General features: G+C 43.4%; 1 pseudogene; it reads left to right on the forward strand.

The window, feature by feature from the left end:
• Window positions 1-22689, forward strand: part of LOC115797192 (F-box/WD repeat-containing protein 7-like) — a 43689-nt pseudogene that overhangs the window by 11679 nt on the left and 9321 nt on the right.

A 22689-nucleotide genomic window follows, 5' to 3' on the forward strand; every position in this document is an offset into this window, starting at 1 on the left:
CGATAAATGGCTCCCTAGAAAACATTTTCATATCTACACCTGAGATTTTACCACAGAGCAAATATCAGCTGCTGTCTCAAACAACCAGATTTCCATCCTAAAATAGTAAAATGCTTTTTTTTTTTTTCACTGCAAACGTATTGGGCCACGCCATTTTCAGATGTTTTCAGTCCCATTGCTGCAGGGTGTATAAAATCAAGCACCTAGCCATGCTGTCTGCCTTTACAAACAAGTGTGAGAGAATGGGTCGCTCTAAAGAGCTCGTTGAATTAAAGTGTGGTGCTGTATAATAGGATGCCACTCCTGCATCAAGTCAGTTTGACAGTCATACTTCCCAACTACATATTTCACAATCAACTGTAATGGCCTCTTTAATGCTCACCACATTGGTCGCTTGCACACAAGCAGTGATGTTGTCACAGCTCTGTCCCATTTACACCAGCGCTGAGGGCGTGGGTACATGTTGCAGTATCTCCTGAACAATACTAGGTGTTGCCATTCAAACTATACTTCCACATCAGCGCTGGGTATAGGAGGAGAAGCCACTTCTCTGTCTGTATAATCTGAGATATCAATAAAAACCAACATGACTGTACACTTTTCTTCAACCAGATGCAGTCGGTACAAAACTCCACATCAGGTTGCAAAAACTGAGAGGTGCACACCTCGCACCAACGGATATGACGTTGCTTTGTCGTACAGTGATGTTCACAAAGATTGAGAATGGCAAGTGAGTGTTATGAACCACAGCGACTCAGCCACGAAGTGGCAGACCACATAAAGTGTACAGAGGCGGTGACTGATGACGCAAAGTCTCCATCGCTCTGCTGACTGCAGAGCTCCACACCTCCTCCCGTATAAGATCAGCACAAAAACTGTGCACTGGGAGCTTCACGGCATGGATTTCCATGGCAGGAGCATGTGCAATTTTTAGGTGGCCCAGAACTTGTCCATATATGCACCTTTTTAAATACTTTGAATCATCATGCAAACCCAGATGAATGCATCGAGGGCAAGCTTCTGGGTTTCAGTTGCTTCGACTGGATGAGCTGGGAGTCAGATCACGACCTTCGACTGAGTAACCGACCCGCTCTGCCTCTGACAAACAGCCCAAACATCGCTTTGGATGAGAGCTGCGAGAGACCAAACAGCAGTCTTCAGTTGTAAAGGCCGGAGTTTCTGAGCCCAAATGCAGCGCATCAGGTGGGAATTGTGACTCATTTTGCAGAGTTGGACACCAATAATTCATCCTCAGTCAGGGTAAGATCAAACTTCTACTTAATGTAAGGCATCTTAAGGAGAACACTGATCAGAAGTGGATTTTTAGCTCCCCGGTGAGACAACCTTGAGCACAAAACTGGCCAAATTTAAGTCCTGGGACCAAGATCGTAGCTCGTATGCTTCCATATTGTGGTCAGTACAAAACTATACAGCCCCCACAGAGCAACTGCAGATTATCATTCACTCTCTCTGCAACATGAACTGCTTCCACCACTTTTATCACACACCACCCATTGTTTTATCAGCTGAACATCAGATCAGCCTCACTCCATTTAACAGGGTCTCCCCACCCCTGCTGCTACATAACAAGCGGCACAACCAAGTGGAGATTAGCTTCTGGAAATTTACACGCACTCCAAGTCCTTCAGTGTGGGAAAGAGTGTGCTTTAATGCAGAACACACACACACACAAAAGTTTCAGGTTTTTACAAGGTCATCAGAGGGAGAGACTCTGTGGGTCTGCATACCAGAGAGGGAGGGAGGCTGAGCTTTGAAGGATGAAACAGGGTGGAGGAAAATACATGAAGATGCAGGCTGGTGATTTTAAAACTGTGGAGAGATACTTTGTGTTTTTAGAAAATGATCAGCAATGTATATGGGATTTTTTAAAAAAAGTACTATCCAATGAGTTGTTACAGAGTTGAAGTAATCGCGGACCGACTCCATGATGATGATGATGAGGTCGGTCTCTGTGTGGGGGTCAGACCATCTGTTGCAGGACTCCTCTTCCTCTCGTCACTGATGATGGTCCTTTCAGATGTTTAAAGATTTACAACTTGGGGCCTAAAAGCTGCAGGAGGAGTGTTTTTCACACACATTTTACCTAAGCAGGCCACCCAAGTATATTTGGCTCATCCAGCTTTTTTGTATTCTTTTCTTTAAACCGTTTGTTCTTTCTGCCTACAACTCCAAACCTCCAGAGTTTCATCGCTGTCGGGCTTTGCACGTTTATTTTTTGGAGGACTGCACGAAAGCACATCTTGGTTGGTTGCGCAGCCACAATGTTTCTCTCTGCAAAGCCTGAGTCCTGTGAAAACAGCCAAAGCATGGCACCATCAACTCTGTCTCTAAGCCTCATTTACCGTGATGGTGGTGTTTGTGCAACTGTGGCGTCACCGCAGCCGCGTATTGTTCTAACGCTTGACGTGCACTAGACATGCTGCAGTCTCTTCCTCTTGTAAGAAAAAAAAATGATAATAGAAGTTATAGAAGCAGAGGAAGTTAAACAGAAACATTATTGCAGTTTTTTCTGACTTTTTTCAAGCTGTTTCCGCACCTTCCTCTCTGTAATCTTTGAGCTTGGTGGTGGTAAATACTGACCTGTCCACGTGCGGATATCTTCCAACACGGCCGCACTACCAAAACTGAGCGCGTCCACAACAAGCCAACCACATTCCTTCACCTGCTTTTATTTTGAAAATTCAGCCATTTAGCCCTCATGTGGGCAAATGGGAATGAGATTGTGGACCACCCTCCATCTGGTCACCAAAACATCCTAAAACTAAATCTAAACAGTCTCCCAAAAATCAATGAAAGCTGTGTGAATGGAGGCACCGGTTCCCACTGCAGCAGGTTCTGGTAATTGTTGCTGTCATGCTGTGAAATGGAATTCAGGCAGCTCCTCTGAGAGGATCTCTAACGCCACTGTCCCCAAGCTTTTGCCTCTAGCTTGAGGGAGAACCTGCAGCAGGCCTGGTTCACGTGCTGCTACATTCAGGAAAACTGTCAGCGGGTGCAGTTCAGAGCCGAGGTGCTGGAGTTCATCCGCAGAGAGGAGACTCACTGCGGTCTCTTCAGTTGGAAAGTTATCGATTTGTTACAAAGTAGCTGGAAAATAGAAATCGTCTGCTTTCTCTGTGCCTGACACTTCGCTTTCAGAGGTCTTCTGTCAAACATCTAATATCAGTCTTTCACTTTCCTAAAAGTGAAAGACGGCATGTAAGCAGCACCGTCTGTGAGCCGCACTAAATCCTCAGGAGAGACCGAATGAAAACATGATCGCTGTTCTTTTGGAGCCGTCTTCATCAGCAAGCTTTCTCCTCTTTAGTTTTTACTCATTACAAAGCAGCTGTAAAATAAAATGTGTGCAGAAGAGAAGCTTATAAAACAGTAATACTTCATCCTAATTCTAAATCTGTGAGAAAGATCAGATGGGTCCGTTTTGATTTGTAGAAAATAAGAAAAAAGGTGGAAATCAGCTGAAGAACAATTCTCAAAAAAATCCTACTATTGACTCACTGATGCATGCTAAAAACACAATTTTTTTTTCTTTAAAAAGGATTTTCCAGTGTTTTCGTGCACTCTTTCTTCACGTTCCGTTCTTTTCACATCCAGGATTAATTTGTGACACATGTCGAGCATGTTCTGAGGAGAAAGCAGACCAGCGGAGGGATGAAAAAGATGTAAATTAGAAGCAGACAGCAGGAGATGCTGAATTCAGATTTATGACAAAATATGGAACTTTCCCCCGGAAAGAAAAGTGGATGGGAGGAAGCGTTGCAACACAAAGGAAATAAAAGGAGAGGATCAAAAGCAGCAAAGAGGAGATGGGAGGGCTGGAGGGTGGAGGACTGATCAGTAAATGATGCGCTGACAGAAAGAGAGATTTACAGATTAACAGGACCTGAGGTCAAAGATCATCCAGGGTCCCGATGATTAAGGTGATCGGGGCCATAGCCGGGAGGCGGGGTCAGAGCAGGTCAGGTAAATGACAGCTGCCGTGGGAGAAGCATTTGAAAGGTGTGTTTGGGGATAAAGCCACAAGTATTTAATCACAGTTTTCAGTAGTTGTGTATTTCCATTCAGTGATACTATCAAGAATAAAAGATACTTAAAGCAGTATGCAGAAAATACTTCTGTCTCACAGTGTGGAAAGTTGGATTGGAGTTTTTCTGTGGGGCAGGCCTGCATAACAGTATAATATAATACAATGTATATTAGTGGATGGCTATTAAGCAGAATTAGAGATGCACTGTATAGAAAAAGGAAACAGCCACTGTGATGTCACCGGTTGATATCTGGACACAGTTTGAAGCCTCAGTTTTTGCATCTCAGTGCAACCGTATTTGGACGAGAGTGAAAATCCCGACATCTTCAGCTCGGCCTCTGTTTCGATCACAGGTGGTCGTTGTTGTTATTTTGGGTTTCAGTGAATTTAATATGAATTTAAGCATAAAATCCCAGCAGAGTCTAAAATCAGTCCAAACTCAGAAGCATTCTGAGGTCGTGTAGGAGGTATCATTTAGCCCCCTATTTTAAATTTTTCTAGCCCAGGTGTTTCATGTCCACATCTGTAAAGTTGCTCACTTAGTGCTGGCTGCCCTACAGCTCCCTCTGACACATCTGCATCCATCTAAGTAGCTGCATCGCTCCACGTTGGAAGCACTGGACACTTAGAGACTGCTGACCTGACTGAATTGGCAGATTGTCGCTTCCTCTTTGACCGGGGTCGTGACCTTTGGTTGGCTTTGACAGCAGAGGGTTTACTGATCAGCAGGAGGATTTGTCTAATATATCCCATCTTTAACGTTTCTTAAAGTACTCTTCAGTCACTCTCAGAGGGCGTTTGGAGTCCTTAATGGACAAAATTGCCCGATCTGCATTTGGTTTGACATCATCACTGATAACCAGCAGCATCAGCTGCTAAAAGTGTCACATTTTTGGAAGGTTTGTGTTTGATTAAGCTCAGTATGAACAGGCGCCAAATGTGTCTGGATCTGCTCTGTGAATGTAATTTCAAAAAGCCTGAGTGGATCTCAAGTGTTAATCAGGCTCATGCGTTATACATTCAGGTGTTTTTAATACACAGCATTTTACATCCAACGCAACAGCATCACAAACTCGTCTGAGACTAAACAGAGTCCACGTAACCGCCTCCATGCTGATGCAGTTTGACCGCTGCAGGGCTGCAGGGCTGCTGGATTACAGGTGTTTCCATTTTTCTGGACGCCAAGTTTACATGATAACTTCCTCCTTGCACACATACGTAATCGAGATAACACGAGGAGGGGAAAGAACGGGGTCTGAGGCCTGCGGGTAACAGAGGGAAAGATCCAGAAGGAGGAAGATGAGGCGAAGAGACGGCTGAACAGGTGAGAGAGGAGGGAGGTGCTGGATGTTTTGTCTCTGCAGGCAGTGAGTGAAAGGCTTGACCTCCCAAATTAACCCCCTCCCCTCCTGAGGCAGCTGCTGTGTGTGTGTGGTGTGTGTGTGTGTGTGTGTGTGGTTAAGCGTGTGCGCCTGTGGGAGGTCAGTCGACCTTAAGGTCAATCAGCTGTGAGAAAGCTGCAACCTCCAACAACCCCCTGCTGCCCGTGTGTAGGTGTGTGTGTTTGTTTTTCTGTGTGGCCGCTCATGTTTTCAGAGGAATGTCACAACCTTTAAGGTTTAGCTCACACAGAGTTGTGCTTTTGGTTTTCTGAGTGCGCCGTAGACACCGTCACAGTGATGGGTTATAATATTAGACATGCTCATAATTTAATAACGAATGACATCAGTGTATTTACCTGCAAGCTGAAGCTCGGGGCTTCATACTGCTCTCATTTACTCTTGAATCTGCGTGATGTCAAAGAGGGGATAGTAACACGGTCATCTGAGGCACACAGAAGCCCCGCCCACTATTCAAACCTCATGTTTACTAGAAGCAGCCAGTCGGAGTACAGCTGGCTTAAAGGGGTACTAACCTTACCTGTGCTGATAAATGAGCACCACACCTGATCATCTGCATACTTACGCAGCCAAAATGCGAACGTTAAAGCTTCAAAAACATGTTTAGTGTAATTATGGGACAGTCTGGGATTTCTTTCTTCTTGTGTTTAAAGCCCAACACTTTGATTTACTCCAGCAGTGTGTCAGGATGTCTCAGGCTGTTTGTCAGTTTCAGGAATGGCTGGCTCAATAAAAGTGAGAATTTTCACAAGGTACCCAAATCTTTTTGCATGAGAAGGAAGGGAAACTATTTGAGGTGGTGGTCTGACTATATTTATATACTATATTATAGTTGATCAGATTGGATTGTACACTTACAGCCATTTCATTAGTACCGCCTCCTTTTGCCTTCAGAGCTGCTTTAATTCTTCACGGCACAAATTCAACGAGCTGCTGGAACCATTCCTCAGAGATTTGGTTCATATGACATGATAACGTCACACAGTTGATGCAGATCTGTCGGCTGCTCATCCATGATGACCACATCATGGGGGTGCTCAGCTGGATTGAGCTCTGGTTACTGTGGAGGCCATTTGAGTGCAGTGAACTCATCGTCATGTGAGAAACCAGTTTGAGATGACCCGTTATCGTGCTGGAAGCAGCCATCAGACTGCTCTGTGCTCATAAAGGGATGGATATGGTCAGCAGCAACACTCAGGAAGGCTTTAGGTTAAACCCTCGAGATGGTCATGCAGGAAAATCCCAGCAGATCAGCAGCTTCTGAAGCACTCAGACCAACAACCATACCACCTTCAGCTACTTAAACCACCCATTCTGATGCTCTGTCTGAACTTCAGCAGGTCTCTTGGCCATGACTACATGCTTGAATGCACAGAGTTGCTGCCATGTGATTGGCTAATTAGATATTTGCTGAGCGCTTGAACAGGTGTACCTAATGAGGTGGTCGGTGAAACATTTTGTTTTTAAATAATAGTTTTACTCCATCCTGATAGGTACATAATTGGTGTCTTTAGTCACCTAAAAAACAACAGCTGCTTGTTTCCCTTTAAATGATTCGATTGAAACTTGAGTATATTCGGGGTAATTAGGCTACCACGATGATAATTACCGTGCATTGAACACACACACACACTCTCTCTCTCTCTCTCTCACACACACACACACATACACCCACACACAGGCTCCACCCTCCCTCTCACGAGGCACGGAGAGGCATGTCCCTGCGTGTTCCTGTGGAGGTCGAGCCGCATAGAGCCGGAGCGCGGAGAGAGAGTCAGTCAGTGAGTGGATCCTGGATCAGCAGCAGCGCAGCGGTTCCTCTCCAAACTCATCCATTAACACCCCATGGGTCTGTGACGTCACGCTCATTCTCGGATATCCTCCTTTATTTATTTTAAGAAATTTTAAAACATTTTATTCCCGGATTCTTTTTTTAAATTTTTAAGTTGTAATACATCCATCCCGCTCGGGGCTCCGGGAGGCTCGTACCTACCGGAGGGGGCAGCCATGGGTTTCTACGGCACCTTGAAGCTCATCTTCTACAAAGTGAGTATCGATTAGAGGACGGGCCCGATCAATGCGCATGGCCGCGTGTTTGTGTTGAACTGGCAGCCGCGGTGCAGATGTTGAAGGTTGTCAGGCTCGTGCACCGGCATGACGAGGCGTTTCTCTCCCTGACGGCGAAATGCCTCGGCGGCGCGTGCGTGTTTTGCGCGCGTGCGTGCCTGCGCGGACCACTGCGGAACCGGGGTGGGTGGCGAGGGGGGGGGAACTCATTTATGTCCTCCTCTCCTTCCTGTACCCCCCCCGTCTGATTGATTATTGATCATAGATTTTACTGCCGAGCCGCGGTTGTACGTCTGTGTCAAACACAAGGAGCAAGGCACCGCAAAAGGTGCTACAGGCTGCATGTTTTTGGTTAAATATTGTTTATTACACTTAAAAATACTGATTAAATTCCTCACAGCCAATCTAAACTTCACTATCACATATTTCCTTTCATATTTATTGCTATAAACCTCAATAATTATTCATTTTTCCCCTCTACCCTGTGAAATGCAGGTGGAGGTGGTGTATTCCACAGTTCAGCCACTAAACCCACAGTTTTTGTCACATATGATTTATTACTGCTGGGTGGGGGGGGATCAAATTAAATGCAAACCTGCAGGATTAAAACCTTCAGAACAGTGACTTTTGCTCCCTGAATTGTGGATAGTGATGGTGCAGCTGCTGTAATCTGCATTGTGTGGCTCAAAGTTGCTGCTTAAACCCACAAAAATCAGTGAAACGTATTATTTGTTCTCCTTTATTTGTGTTGAATATGGCTGCTCCACTGTGCAGCCATAAATGGCATAAATGGCACCTTTTTGCTTATATTCTTTAGTCAGTCTTAGGCGTCTAATGTTTATTCATCTTTCAGGCAGATAACCAGGAATAAAACCTCATGAAAATGACGTTTCTCCTCTTTACACTGTGAAAATGCAGAGAAAAGGTGGTTTACTCCACTGTGCAACCAGCAAACTCCACAACTGTGTCCCAGTAGGGTTTACTAAAGGTGGGAAAATACCTGAAATCAAATTAACCTCATATTGCAAGATCAACACTAAAAATGTGACTTTTTGCCCCATTTAAAATGGGGATATTTTACAGTACAGCTGCTGTAATTTTACAGGACAGCTGTGTTAATCTGTAGCAGCTGTTTGGCTCATACATGCTGGTTAAGACTTGGAAAGTGACATTTCTTCATCTCTGCAGCCTGAAAGACAATCAGAGGGCGCTTCACGGTGTCTGCGTTAAAATGCCAGTTTTTTGGGTCAAATGTGATTTGTTAGAGATGGAAAGAAAAAACAATAAAATCAAAGGAACATCCTAAAAACTTTCCCACCACTTAAAGTAGGGATCGTTAATGGCAAAGCTGCTAAAACTTGCACTATTTGGCTCAAATTTGCCAGCAAAACTAAATATAAATTCATCTTTTCTTCTCTTTAAGACAAATAAGTGGGTTTGAGAGTGTACTGTAATGTTTACACCACCTTTTTTGGTGCAAATATGTTTTATTACTGGTGAAAAAATGATCACACAACTGCTTTAAATCAAGTGAACTCTAGTTTGGAAGTTTAAAAGATGGAGAAACAGGTGTTTTGGTTGTTCAGGTATGTAAAGAGGGTATATCAGTGTGTGGCTGTGGTTCAACACAAGAGAAACATCAGTGAAATTCTTTACAGGAAGCCTAAATGTAATGTTTGTTCATCTTTGCTGCTAAAAACCATGAAAAATCAAACATTTTCCCTCCATGCACTGTGGACGTGCAGGTTTACTCCTGCAAATTCAGTTGTTCTGGTCAAATACTGACAAGATGAAAGTCCAACAAATGGGTTATTTAATGAGCCTGCTGCTTAAACCAGTCAAACTCAATGATAAGTCAAATTTTCTCATCTTTAACACAAATTAAAAAAAAATATTTCACTGTACAGGTGGGTTTGAACATGGTTTAATAAATAAAACCTTCACCTTTGAATCTAATGTTTATCTTTGCTCCTCCACAACCTTAAACACCCCCTAAGAAAGTAACTGTGTGGCTCTGCCTCAGGTATGCTGGATAAACCAGAAAAGCTCAGCAGTATCTTCTGTTCGTTGGTGCCGCGAACCACAGGAATGAAACCTTCACGGTGACATTTCTCTCTCCTGCACTGTGAAAACAAACAAAGGTGGAGCCTTTGGCTTCTCTGGCACGTCAGCGGCAGTTTTCTGAGTTATGGTTTAATACACATGAGAAAAATACATAAAATGAACTGCAGCCAAACTCAAGGTCAGGATCCATGCTTGATTATTGTAGGAGCTTAGAAATGACAATATTAAAACCTAAAAAAACCCACGGCCATTATTCCTCCTCTGAAGAGAGAAAATGAAATGCACAGCTGCTCTAAGATGCATTGTTGGGCTCAGACTGCACAAAACAACTAAACTCACACTGAAATCCAGCTAACGCTAATGGTCCTTTCATGTCTTCTGTCACAAACCGCAGGAAGGAAACCTTAGAAAACGACTCAGCTTCTTCCTTTTCTCTGAAAACACAAATAAATGAGGTTTCCACCGTGCAGCCGTGTGAACAAATAGGGTTCAATACGGGTCAGAATTAATGACAGTCAGGCTTCACTTAGCACCACTGCTTGGTTATGATTTCAGCTTGAAACTAAAGATTAAAACCTTGAAAAGAGGCTTCCAAAAGAGACACGATACAAAGGACATGAGCTGAAATGACGCACAAACGTGCACACTTCAATCTGAGCTGTAACATCTGTCCATCCTCTGCTCTGCAAACTGCAACAATTAGAAATTAACCTTGTAAATATTTTTCCTGCAGCACAGGATTAAATTACATTTTGAGTCCAAAGAATCGAAAAAAAGATCTAAAGAATTAAAAGGATACAAAAAATATCATCTGAATGCTTAAATATCATTACGTTTTCAACCATTGAAATACTGAAAATGTGAAATTTTCACCTCAGAGGAGAGATGGAGCAGAGAGCCGCCGTCATCTGCACGGTTTGGCTCAGATAGGCTGCATAAACCAACAAAATCAAGGTAAACTAATGGCTGCTCGTCTGTTATACAGCAAACCAGGAAAAGGGAGAGAAAATATATTTGTGATTCCAGCACTACCACGTAACCTCATTTTAATGTCAGAGAAGGAGCAGAAACCTCACTGCTGTGTAAACGCCAGCATTGAGCTGGAAAAAGGTGCTAAACTAGGAAAAGCTGATAAAAATCTGATCAAACTGATGCTGGACTTTTATCTCAAACACTTAGATGTCATTTTGCTTCAAACTACACAATAAAAACCCTGAAATTGAATCCTGTTCCTCGCCACACTTTGAAAACTTAAATTAAAGACGTACCTACAGACAGCAGCTGCTGTAAACTTGAATTTGGGGGGCAAAAATCTGATAAAACTTTAATAACCAGTGTTTATGTTTATCTTTCTAGCTTCAGATGGACATTAGCTGCTTCTCTGTGTTGTAAAAACACAGATTATAGAGGCAGACTTCACTGGAAATCCTGTCAAAATTGCTCCTAGGTCAGTGTAAGGCCACAGCGTACCCCTCTGCTGATCGTTACAGACCTGATTGGAGTCACTGGGCTGAAGCTGCAGAGCTGCCAAAGATCCAGAAGGTCCTAAAAGTCAGTGTGGGACATTTTTGATGCTGAAACGCAGATGTGTCCTTCCTCCCTGCCACCCATAGCCGAATTCTTCTGGTTTTTAACAGTAAACACATTCTTTAGCTTTTCACCCCCCCGAGTCAAGTTTCTTCCTCCGCTTTTGTTTTATTTATTTATTATTTATTCCCGGCTTAATCAAATCCACACAGACGCGACATCTGTTATTAAAAGCCAGCGACACGGAGTCGGAAATGAAAGCAGATTATGAGTTTATGCTGCTGAGTGAAAAACCCGCTCTGATAATCCACACGCTGAAATATTTACAGGTGGCGCCTTCCTCTTGTTTAATTTTGTACACACACGCGTGTGCAGGGGGACAGCGGTGTGTGTGTGTGTGTGTGTGTGTCTGTGTGTTGGAGGCTATTTTAGAGCAGCGCAGCACCACCGACATTCCTCTGATTTTCCTGCATTCCTGCGTTCATTCACAGCGAGAGACGCTCAGAGCAGAGAGGGCTGATTCAGTTTTGGTGTAGCTCGGCGGCGTAGTGTTTCCAAGCGGCTCTGCAGTTCAAAGAGGGCCTCAGGTTTATCTGCATCTCCTTGATGATGTGGACTCTGCACCAACTGTGTTTGGGCTTCTTTCTGACTGCAGGGACGACCCAGAAACCCAGAAACATTCGTGGGAACTTCTCTTGCTTTTCCTCTGCCGGCACGACGAGTGCAGATGCTGGTTACAGGCTAATATGAATTAGATTGCCTCACATTGGACTTGTGAGATGATTGTGAAGATGATTAGGGCATGGCAACTGATTGACCATGTGGACCGCGGGTTGGGCGGACTAATTGGGGTCACACTAAGTTAGATAAGTGAAGGGCTACACGGGGGAAAACACGAACACACAGAGCTGAAATGTTAAACTCCATGAATCATGGTAGACATCAAGATGGCTTTTATTTTCTAATATAGTCCTATTTAATATTTTAATTTGCAGCATGCAGATTATAACTCTGTCCTTTTCAACTAAGGACCATATTGGGCAGCACAGTGTTGCAGTGGTTAGCTCTGGAGTCTCACAGGAAGAAGGTCCTGGTTCAAACCTGCCAACGGGGTAAAACTGACCATAGGTGTGAATGTACAGGAAGCTGCCTGGAGCATACGGCAAATTCTCCCCCATGCAGAACGCAATCATTAAAAAGTAGCAAGAACACAGATGCCTGTGTGAAACCCTCACACTCACTTTCTGATGACACACCCAGGCGACGCAGAAAATGTAATCAGCCTTGAACTTGAAGCTGTAGGGAATGTAGGACTAGGAGTAGAAGAAGGCAAAAAAGTAAACGTAGTGATCACAGAAGTTTTATTTGAAGTTTCTTCTGCAGAACATTTTTTTTTCCAGCTCCTCCAACTCCCCCTCTGAATCACTCATTGAAATGCATTCTGTGTGTTGGTGCCATCCAGCCTGGGTGAGTGCAATACTCATTATGCTCATGACAAGTCCAAAACGACACCAGAGAGCAGCTCGTTTGGCAACATATGCCAAGCATAAACTGCTTGTTGGTCTTCTGCAAAGGGAAAAGGCCAGTCGACAGCCCCCAAACTGGAAGAGTTTACTATCAAATATATTCATGGGAACATCAACATCTAACTTCTAACCAGTCTGGACTCAGAAAAAACAGCTAAACTGAGTATTTTCAGCCTTCAACAGGGACTTGAAGCTGATTGACTTATATGTCACATTCATTTTGTATTCGGCTTACAGTCCTGCTCTCCTCTTCATGCAGGATCTCTTCAACTCCAGCAGAGCAGTTCATATAAACTGTACATCCAGGTTTGTTTCAGTATGAAGACCAAGTGCTGGTTGGGTATTTGTGGGTTTGCCCATCTCCATGTCCAGTTTATTTACTGTGAGCTTATTTTACTGGGGAAGTCATATCCATAGTCCTCTTTAATCAAGTGGGATTAAAGTCCATAGCCAAACACACAGTCCTTGGTGTGTTCTGATCTTTCCAAGTTATTGGAAACAGTCTTTGTGTGGTTTGTTTTTTCTGTGTAGGTTTGTTAGTCATTAGCTTTGTTGTCAGCCTTGTCCAAGCTTTGGGCATATATACATTATGAATGTCTTTGTTTTTTCTGAGCTGGATGCTAATCTGCTATTCTAGCAGCATGTGTTTTATTTTAGCTGATTTCCACGGAGGAAGGATATGGCCGGATTAACAGTTTTGTGGCCCTTGGGTGAAAACTGCTATTGCAGCTGGTGCTCCCATGGTGTTTGAATTGATTTGTGGAGGATTTACAGCTTTTTAAATGGATCTTTCACATAAAGATTCTCTGAGACACAACCCCACAATTACCTGATTATGACAGACTGATTTTATGCCATTTGCAAATAATCAAATCCCCAGCATGCACTGAACCGAGGCTTTGGGAGCCACGTTTGTAATCCAGTTAGTTCGGCCGACAAATCTCCATTTGGCACCATTGTTATTCCAAAAGATGGAAGTTACAATCTCTAATGGTTTCTCTTTTTATCTTTCATCAGATGAAGAGGAAGTTGGACCACGGTCCGGACGGTCGGCCGTTCCCTTCGGGGAAGAAGCACTGCAAAGGCAACGGATACCTCAGGTACCACATTTGATTTATTAACGTCATTTCAAATCTCTGCTAGAAACATGTTGAGCTGCTAAACTAAAATCCTGTCACTAATTTAGCTGCTTCGCACCAAAATGGTGCCCAATCCAGAGCTGGTTTCACCCTTTTCCACTCAAAACAGGTCAACATAAACAGATCCACATATAACACAGGTCATCGATGTAGTTGAACCTCCGTAATCAGCCGTACCCTTCACACTTCAGTTGCTCCTTTAAGTTTAACTTTCTACCCGCCCAGCTCACATCACTGTTATTTGTCTGCCACTGCTAAAAGTTGTTGAATTTCATTATCAGTTGATGATGGTCTTTGGTTGCCACTAGCCTTTTTTTGTGTGGATGAACCTTAATCTGTTAACTGGCAGCACCGAAATCACCTGAAAAAACTACATAACGCCCTCTGGTTGGTCCGCGGCACGTATGAAAGGTGTTTTATATGGCATGCTAGACCCTCCCATTTTGATTGACACCTCAGTTGGCCAATCATGTTAAGAAATGGGTTTTACAGAGCCAATAATATCCAGAGGGCGTCACGTAGATTTGTCAGGTGATTTGGTGTGGCCAGTTATCTGATTGGCCGAATGAGGTGTCAATCAAAATAGGAGGGTCTAGCCTGCCATATAAAAGGAGCTACAAAGGACGTGGCCAGTTAAGGGGTTAAAGCAGCAAAATTCATGAGTCCAAACTTCAGTGTCTCTGGCTGCATGAGGGGTTACTGCAAAAACTTCAGATGCTTTATAGCTGTAGCCTGGCTTAAACTATCAGTTTCCTCCCATGGAAATGACCCTATCCTCTGCTTTAGCAAGTATTTTTATTTATTTATTTATTTTTAGATCTCTGCTGTGATTTTTGATTTCCACTGATTATCACAACAAGCAAAAAACGAGAAAAAAAAAAGAATGAGAAACAGTTTGGGGTTTTTTTTGCATTTATTTTTGCTACGAAGCTTTTTTTGTGTGCATTTTCACCCTTCCCCAAAAGCCCAAACCTACTTGCTTTGTGGTTCAGATCTAGCAAACATGACTAAAAGTGAATGAGATCTATCTGAAAGAAGCTAAACTCCCAAGGTTTGTGAGGGGGAACCTGTGGAAAGATTATTAGTTGCCTGCAGCTTCCTTTATCACACTGATGGCTCAGTGTCTCACTCAGTCTGCTTTTGGCAGCGTTCAACAGTTGGCTCTCAGTTCAGTTCTCTATTGCTCCCCCCCGGGGCTTCTGTTTGCTCTCTTCTGCATGCAGACATCCTGCAGCAGATGCAGGCCGGCAAGACAGGATTTACAGTCACACACAGTCACCTCGACCTAACTCTGTACCAAACATCGGTCCCTGTGCTGGTTTTGACTGGTGATTCTGTCCATGTGATTTTTGTTACCTGCAATCCAAAGAAATATAAGTCATGGCTCTCCTCCCACTTATTTATAAAGGAGCCACATGTATTAACTGTTTGTCCAATTTAAAGACTAATTAATTATTATCTAAATTAGACTGTTAGACCAATGGCTAAACCTAACCTCTGCATTTCTCTGCAGTCCCTCCAGTCTGGTTCAAGCCACGCCCACCACATTCGGTGACCTACGGCTGGCCAATGGACATTCAGCTCAGCGACGCCGCGTCACCTCTGGCCCCCCACCCTCCGGCCTGCAGGACTGGCTCCATACCTTCCAGGTCAGCACACGTACAGTCACCTTTCCTTATCATGAAGGCTGTTTTCCAGTGCTGCAGCTAGTGAGCTAATCCAGAGATGCTGACATATTTGCAGAACATAAGTGCACCATTTACATGCATTCATTCACTTCTGAGCTCAGAGAAACTGGTCCAGGGTTTCTGGGACGGCGTCTAAAACACAGACTCCACTTCTCTTGATTTTCGGTAAAGAGTAGTGAATCTTCTGCTTGCTGCACAAACACAGTGGCTGAGTGGTGCTGCCTCCAAGCTGTTCTTATGTAACTAAAAGAAAACATACAAGTACAAACACACACACACACACACACACACACACACACACAGTGCATATGCATTTAAATGAAAAAAACAAAACAAAACATGGAGGTCTCTTTGGTAGCTTGGGGAGGCAGTTCAAACGATTTCAGAGATGAGGGGAAAAAAAACAAAAAAAAAGCTCACACACCGTCAAACACACACACACACACACACAAAGAGGAGAAATCTACAACACAACAAAGCAAGGAAAATAAGATTTATGTGCCAGTACACTGAAGATTTGAATTGGAGAGGAGATAATTAAGGAACTATTAAAATAAAAAGTAAATTACACAGGAAAACAAAACCGTAAACAAAAATCTAACTTTATTCAGAAACACTTTATTACCAGCAGTAAATATGAATCTATCTCCATCCTCTAAAACTAGTGCTTTGTTTTATTTTCCTGTTCTTCCTCTCGATCCTGGCTAATATTCCCCTCCCCATCTTTTTCCTCCTCTTTCGTTTTCCTGCAGATGTGGAGCGGCCCTGAGAGGCTGCTGGCTTTGGACGAGCTGATCGACAGGTGTGAGACCAGCCAGGTGAAGCACATGATGCAGGTCATTGAGCCTCAGTTCCAGAGAGACTTTATATCACTCCTACCCAAAGAGGTACGAAGAAGCAGTCCCTCCTGCTGACTGACAGACGTGGCCTGTTGACAGCGCTCTGCAGCTCAAAATGTTTTTTTAATCGTGTTTGCAGCTCGCCCTGTACGTGCTGACATTCCTGGCTCCCAGAGACCTGCTGCAGGCCGCCCAGACGTGCAGGTACTGGAGGATCCTGGCTGAAGACAACCTCCTGTGGAGGGAGAAGTGCCGCGAGGAAGGTAATTACATAATCCACTAGATGCTGATTTACTCGCTTTGTGTTTTCTTTTTCTCCTTCTCAGACTTGCTCTGCTCTTTTTCAGCTCTGCATTTTAATTCTGGGACTCAGTAATTTTGCATGATTCACAGTTCCAAAATAATCCTTTAATATTATTTAACTTTAGCACCCCCACCCCACCCTTTACTGTATATAAATGATCAACAAAGCCATCTTGGCACCACCAGCTTGTTAATTGAGCCTCAAGCTGAGTTTGTACAACTTGATGTTTTGAAACTGGAACTAATGAGTGAGAGGTGGATCTGGCTGTGACAAGTCTTCAGCCGGGGTTATCCTCCTCTCTGACACTAATGAGGAGCATAATTAACAGAGTGAACATCACGTTTTATTCAGAAAGTCTTGAAACTTACAATTGAGACCGTAAAGGTACCAACAAAGTGTTTCCTGAAGGAGCCAAAAGTCGCCTGCGGGAGAGGAGACACACACACACACACACACACACACACACACCACCCCGCGGGTCATTAGAAAGGGAAAAAAAAAAAAAAAACGCATTTAAAACTCCTCCATTCACTTCACTTCAGACACTGAAGCAACACTCGTCCATTTAAATAGGATGAAACCAGCTGATTTAGCCCCCCGTCCCTGAAAGCCCTCTTTCCTCTGATTGGTCTCCCTCTGGAAGCCTGCAGAGGGGCAGCACACAGTCTTGTGCCTGTTTTTTGTAAGCATAATGTGCTGGTAGCAGGATGTAGTGTTCACATAAGTCTGAAGCCTGAGCTTTGAGCTCACAGGGGTTATTTTTGGCTACTTTTACATATAAACGTCATACAGCATCATGGGACGTTCTTCATGGAAAACTCACCTAAAATTATATTAAATACACTTTTCTAAATTCTAAATTATATGTCAAATTTACGTTCGGTGAATACACAGAAATGACACCCAATGGTTGAAGCATGATATTGGATTTTGGGCTACAATGAAGAATTATTTTTATTACCTATTAATCCTTTGCTATATATATATATATTATTTTCTTATTCATCACAAAAACTCCATTTTAAATGTTTGAAGTTTAAAATGACGTAATTACTCTGCTTGGCACACACTCCATGATCCAGAGAAATTCACTTTACTGTATTTTATTAAATAAATGAGCAAATTCCCAGAATTAAGAGCTTTTTATTAGATAAACTTGTTTGCTTCAAAAACAATTAGTAAAGCGGTCAATATACCTTGGAGCAACTAATGATTTCAACCCTAATTCAGTTGTAATTAAATGACTGAAAATTTGACCATGAGAGTTTCTCAGCAGATTTAGCAAATTTAAAAAATGCAGAAAAACAAAAAAACTAAATTTTGACTTATTAAGTGAATGGTAAAAAGTAGTTTGCAGTTTATTTCGAGGTCGAGGGCAGATGATAATACCTAAGAGCCTGGACAACAGCAGATTGTTATTAATTTCCTCCTGTTTTCTGGTGTGAGTTTTATCATGTAGCTCCTGAACCCTCCCTGTTTTTCCAGGCGAATATGAAAAACAGAACACAAATAGAGAGACGGGAACTTTCTGGATGTGTGGTGCTTTCTAACCTGCATGTTACATGCAAATACAAGCCACACACAGTCCATCACTCCTCCTTCATTCAGCGCAATGCAGTGGCTCTGTGTGTGTGTGTGTGTGTGTGTGTGTGTGTGTGTGTGTGTGTGTGTGTGTGTGTGTGTGGTGTGTGGTGTGTGTGTGTGTCTGGGAATTTTGCCAGTCGGCCGAGATTCACTGCCAGCACTCAGCAGCCATACCAATGAGGCTACCTAGCGTTAGCGCCCACAGCACGGCCATACTAATGAAGCCAGTTGCTGACTGCAGCTCACCAGCTTCACACAAATAAAGGCTAATTATCAACTCCCCTGCTGCACCGCTGGGATCGGTGTCGGCGTTAGCGAGAGCTCACTGTGAATACAAATGCTGCTAACTTTCTTCACTGCACTCATCTTACATACTAATGAAACCACCACTGACGCTAGCTTAAAGTAGCACAGTCTGACTTTAGTAAAGTCACAGTAGATGCTGTTCTACTACAACTATGGTGAGGCCACTAAGGTAGAAATGGTGTACTTAGCATTTGTTGCCATTTCTTCAGTTGAATCTGTGAAAAATACCAAAGCTAACAGTCTGACAGACATTAAATCGTATTTTTTGAACCAACCGGGTGATCCCAGATGTGCTATTAGCTGAAAACTTGGCAGAACGGTGTGCAGTGGTGTCCTTAAAAATTTGAGGAAACTGGAGGGCAAGAGAAGAAGAGGCAGGCCTAAAACATCTACAGCAGATAAAAATTCAGCAAAGACCTGACATCAGAAATGATCTCAGTGGAAGGGTGGCTGTCAAGAAGCTGTTCTTAAGGAAGGGAAACAGGGAGAAAAGGCTGAGATATGCCACATACCACTCAGTGGCAGCAGGTCTGATGGAGTGACGCATCCAGATTTGACATTTTTGGTTCAAATTGTCATCAGTATGTTTAGGGGAGGTCAGAGAGTGTCTACAGCCGTCTGTGAAACATGGTGGAGGCTCTGCCGTGGTTGGAGCTGCATTTCAGACGGTGGTGTTGGAGATCTGAGCAAAACTGACTGAATTGTAAACATAAAAGTACCATCAGATTTTGATCCACCATGAATACTATCTGAAAAGCATCTGATTGGTAACAGTTTAATTTTTTTCAGTTTGACAATGATACCAAACACACTGCCAGTACATAAAAGTGTACCTGCATAGAAAAACACACAATGGGAAAACTGTCAGTCATGGAGTGGCCTCCCCAGAGTCCAGACCTCAGCGTTTCTGAAGCAGTGTGGGATCGTTGTGACTGAGAACAGAACAAAAAGCAGAAACATCCAGAGAACAGCTCTGATTGTCCTTCAAGAAGTCTATTTCTGAAGACTCCTTAAAGAAATGGCAGAGAGCTGCCTCAGAGTTCAGGCTGTGCTGAAGGATAAAGGCGATCACAACAAATACTTTCAGTCTCGTTAAAACTGCACAAACTCTGTTTTTGCCTCATATACTGCATTTCCATGGATGTGTGCACGTTTCCAAAGGGAAACATGACAGGGACAGGAACTACATTAGATGCTTTTTTTTTTGGGGTTATAATTGTGTGAATTATCAGTTACATTTGCTTAATTCATCCTTTCTTTTATCTCCTCTCTTTCCAGGTATATCAGAGTGTGTGTCATCTCGTCGTAGGCCATCAGGTGCTGCAGTCAGCGCGTGGAAATCGACCTACATTAGACAACACCGCATAGAGACCAACTGGAGGAAGGGGGACACACGGGAACCCATGGTAACAACACACACGCACGCACACACAAACCCTCCAACTCAGTTTAACAGCGTGCTGTTTGAGATGTAAACACGTACTGACTGTCTTTAAATCTCTTTGCAGGTGCTAAAAGGTCACGATGATCATGTGATCACGTGCCTCCAGTTCAGTGGCGACCTGATTGTGAGCGGCTCAGATGACAACACACTGAAGGTCTGGTCAGCCATCACCGGCAAGGTAGGACGCTGCAGCAGAGACGGACGTATTGATTACATAAATTAATGGTTTCTGCTGCTGCAGCTGCAGCTACTCTGTGTGTGTGTGTGTGGTGTGTGTGTGTTGTGTGTGTGTGTGTGTGTGTGTGTGTGTGTGTGTGTGTGGTGTGTGTGTGTGTGTGTGCGCGTGTGCGCGCGTGTGTGCGTGCATGTTGCATAGCAAGGAGGGTGGGTACTTTTATTTTGTAGTGCTGTGAAAATTCTAGAAATGGTCCTTTTAGTTTGAAATTCCCATATTAAAGTAGCTTCAGTGTCAGTGTTTCTGCAGCCATTCTTTTACTTTGGAGGGCCGCAGTAGCTGGATTTCACTAAAGAGGCGAGGCTTTTATTTTTGTAATGATGAATCCAGTTCAGGGCAAACATGACTTTTATTTTGTAGTTCTCCCAAATAAAATGTGTTGCAGAAATGATTACCACTGCATTTAAGAATAAATCATATAGAGTCTGAAAAAATTAAGATTATGAAACAGGGATAGAAACTGATGAATATCATCTAAATACTGCATAACCCATAACCCATCAAATGACAAGCAGAACCTAAAAGTGACACGTTGTGTGTTAATGGCTGCTGCATGCCATCAGCAGATCTCATTACACAACTTTTCCCCCATGAGAGTTGTGTGATGTGGACCGATAATTGAACTGGGGGGAAAATAAAGGAGAGTTTTCATCAAGGCAATAGAGGCACATTAGAGGGGCTATTTCTCTTTAACATGTTAAACTAATAGGATCATATAAGTCACTATAATCTGACTTGAATCACAGATGTCAGATATGGAGGCGATATTGATGTAGAGGGGTGGCAGTAGGAGTTGAACCTGTTGGAGTAAAAAAGCAGCTTCTTGTCAGATTTGACTGACGAGTGTGTACACGTCCCTTTACGTTATGGATCGCTCCCCTTTCATTTAACCAGGGTGTTGGGACCCCTCTCCCGGTGGCTGAGACACATTTTCCCAGCAGCCGCAGGACACACCTGTTAAATTTCAGATGTGATGTTTTCAGGGTTAAAAAAAAAAAAAAAGTCAGTTTTATTTGTGTAGCCCAATATCACACATAGACGTTCAAAGGTCTTAATATGTCCAAGAGAATTATAACCTGGGTGACCTGACCAAGGAAACAACCCACCTTTGTGTGTAACGTAAGCATGAGAAAACCAGTTCAGTATAAATGGGAGCTCACGCCTATGAATGCCTTCAAACTGATGAGCAAAGCACAGGGACAGCTCTGCAGGTAGATGCAGGTGTGGCTGTCAGCAGTGAGGGAAAGATGAATGAATCTTTTGTCCTGGGCGGCTGCCATTTTGGCTCTTTTGTAGGAGGTTGTCATCAGGTGGAAGCGAGTTATCAGCATGTCAGTTAGTGTGCACACACTCATTCACACCGCGCAGACCTTTTTATACAAGGGAAGAAACAGAGCAGATAAAGAGTTACAATAACTGCCTGGATTTGATCCAAAATGGCTGCTGAGTTACCAGACTAGCTTCTAAAAGGACCTTTGAGTGTCAACAACAGGTCCAAGATTTCATGGGAACACATCATGGTGTTGCCAGAGGAAAGGTCAGGCTGTAGGATTAATGAATCACCTCAGAACCATAAATATTTTTACCAAGTTTCACAGCAGCATGTTGAACATTAGCCGGATCATCACAGCCTGAATCAAACAGTCGTAGCTTGAAGGTCTTTGGGTTTAAATTTGAAGCTATCAAGTGTTTAATGAAGGTAACCTTCAGGATTGTCAGTAAAAGACATCATGATGAAATAATGGGCTCCTCCGTGTGTTCGCTGCGCTCGGCTTCAGATTTGACCTGAATGAGATTTTAATATGTAGGCCAGCATGAACGAGCTGCTGTGGCTGAAGACGGGTGGACCAGCCGTGACAGCCGGGGTGTGTCACTGTTTAAACAGTCTTTGTACACACACACACACACACCGCCAAAGGCATCTCTGCTCGAATACTGAAAGCTGGAGAGAAAGTGTGTTTCTGTTGGCATGTTTGTGTTTCACTTGTCGTACACCCTTCCTGTTTTAACACCAGCAGACAGTTAAACACACAATACGCAATCAAAGTGTATTCAGAGAGGTGACAGGCTGTCCTTTACCTTTTTTCAGACCATGACAAGCTTGTTAAATAAACAGGGAACATTACTACACCATAAATCCCCCTTTTTGTCCTCTTCTCAACGACGCCTGGACTCGTCTTAAGCCAGCTAAGCTTTTGTAATTGTTGCTGGTTCTCCGTCTACCCACTCCACCAAGATGAGGATAATGTAATGTTGACATAAGCACAGCCCTCTCCGTTGCAGCTGAATGGCTTCATGGATGCAAGTGCGCATCTACAGTACTCCAAGATGAGACTGTTTTACACAAAGTAACAGTGTGTTGTGTTTGCATGGCCAATTGTAGAGCACATCTGTGGGTCCTTGGATTAAAGAGAATAGTTCAAAACCTTCCAAAATGAACTAGGACCTATGAGCAGGACGTCACAGACATCTGTGGGTTGTGATGACGTTAAAGTCCGGCCGGACTGTAACTCTCATG

This window comes from Archocentrus centrarchus, chromosome 18 (genome assembly GCF_007364275.1).
Source record: "Archocentrus centrarchus isolate MPI-CPG fArcCen1 chromosome 18, fArcCen1, whole genome shotgun sequence".
Lineage (NCBI taxonomy): Eukaryota > Metazoa > Chordata > Actinopteri > Cichliformes > Cichlidae > Archocentrus > Archocentrus centrarchus.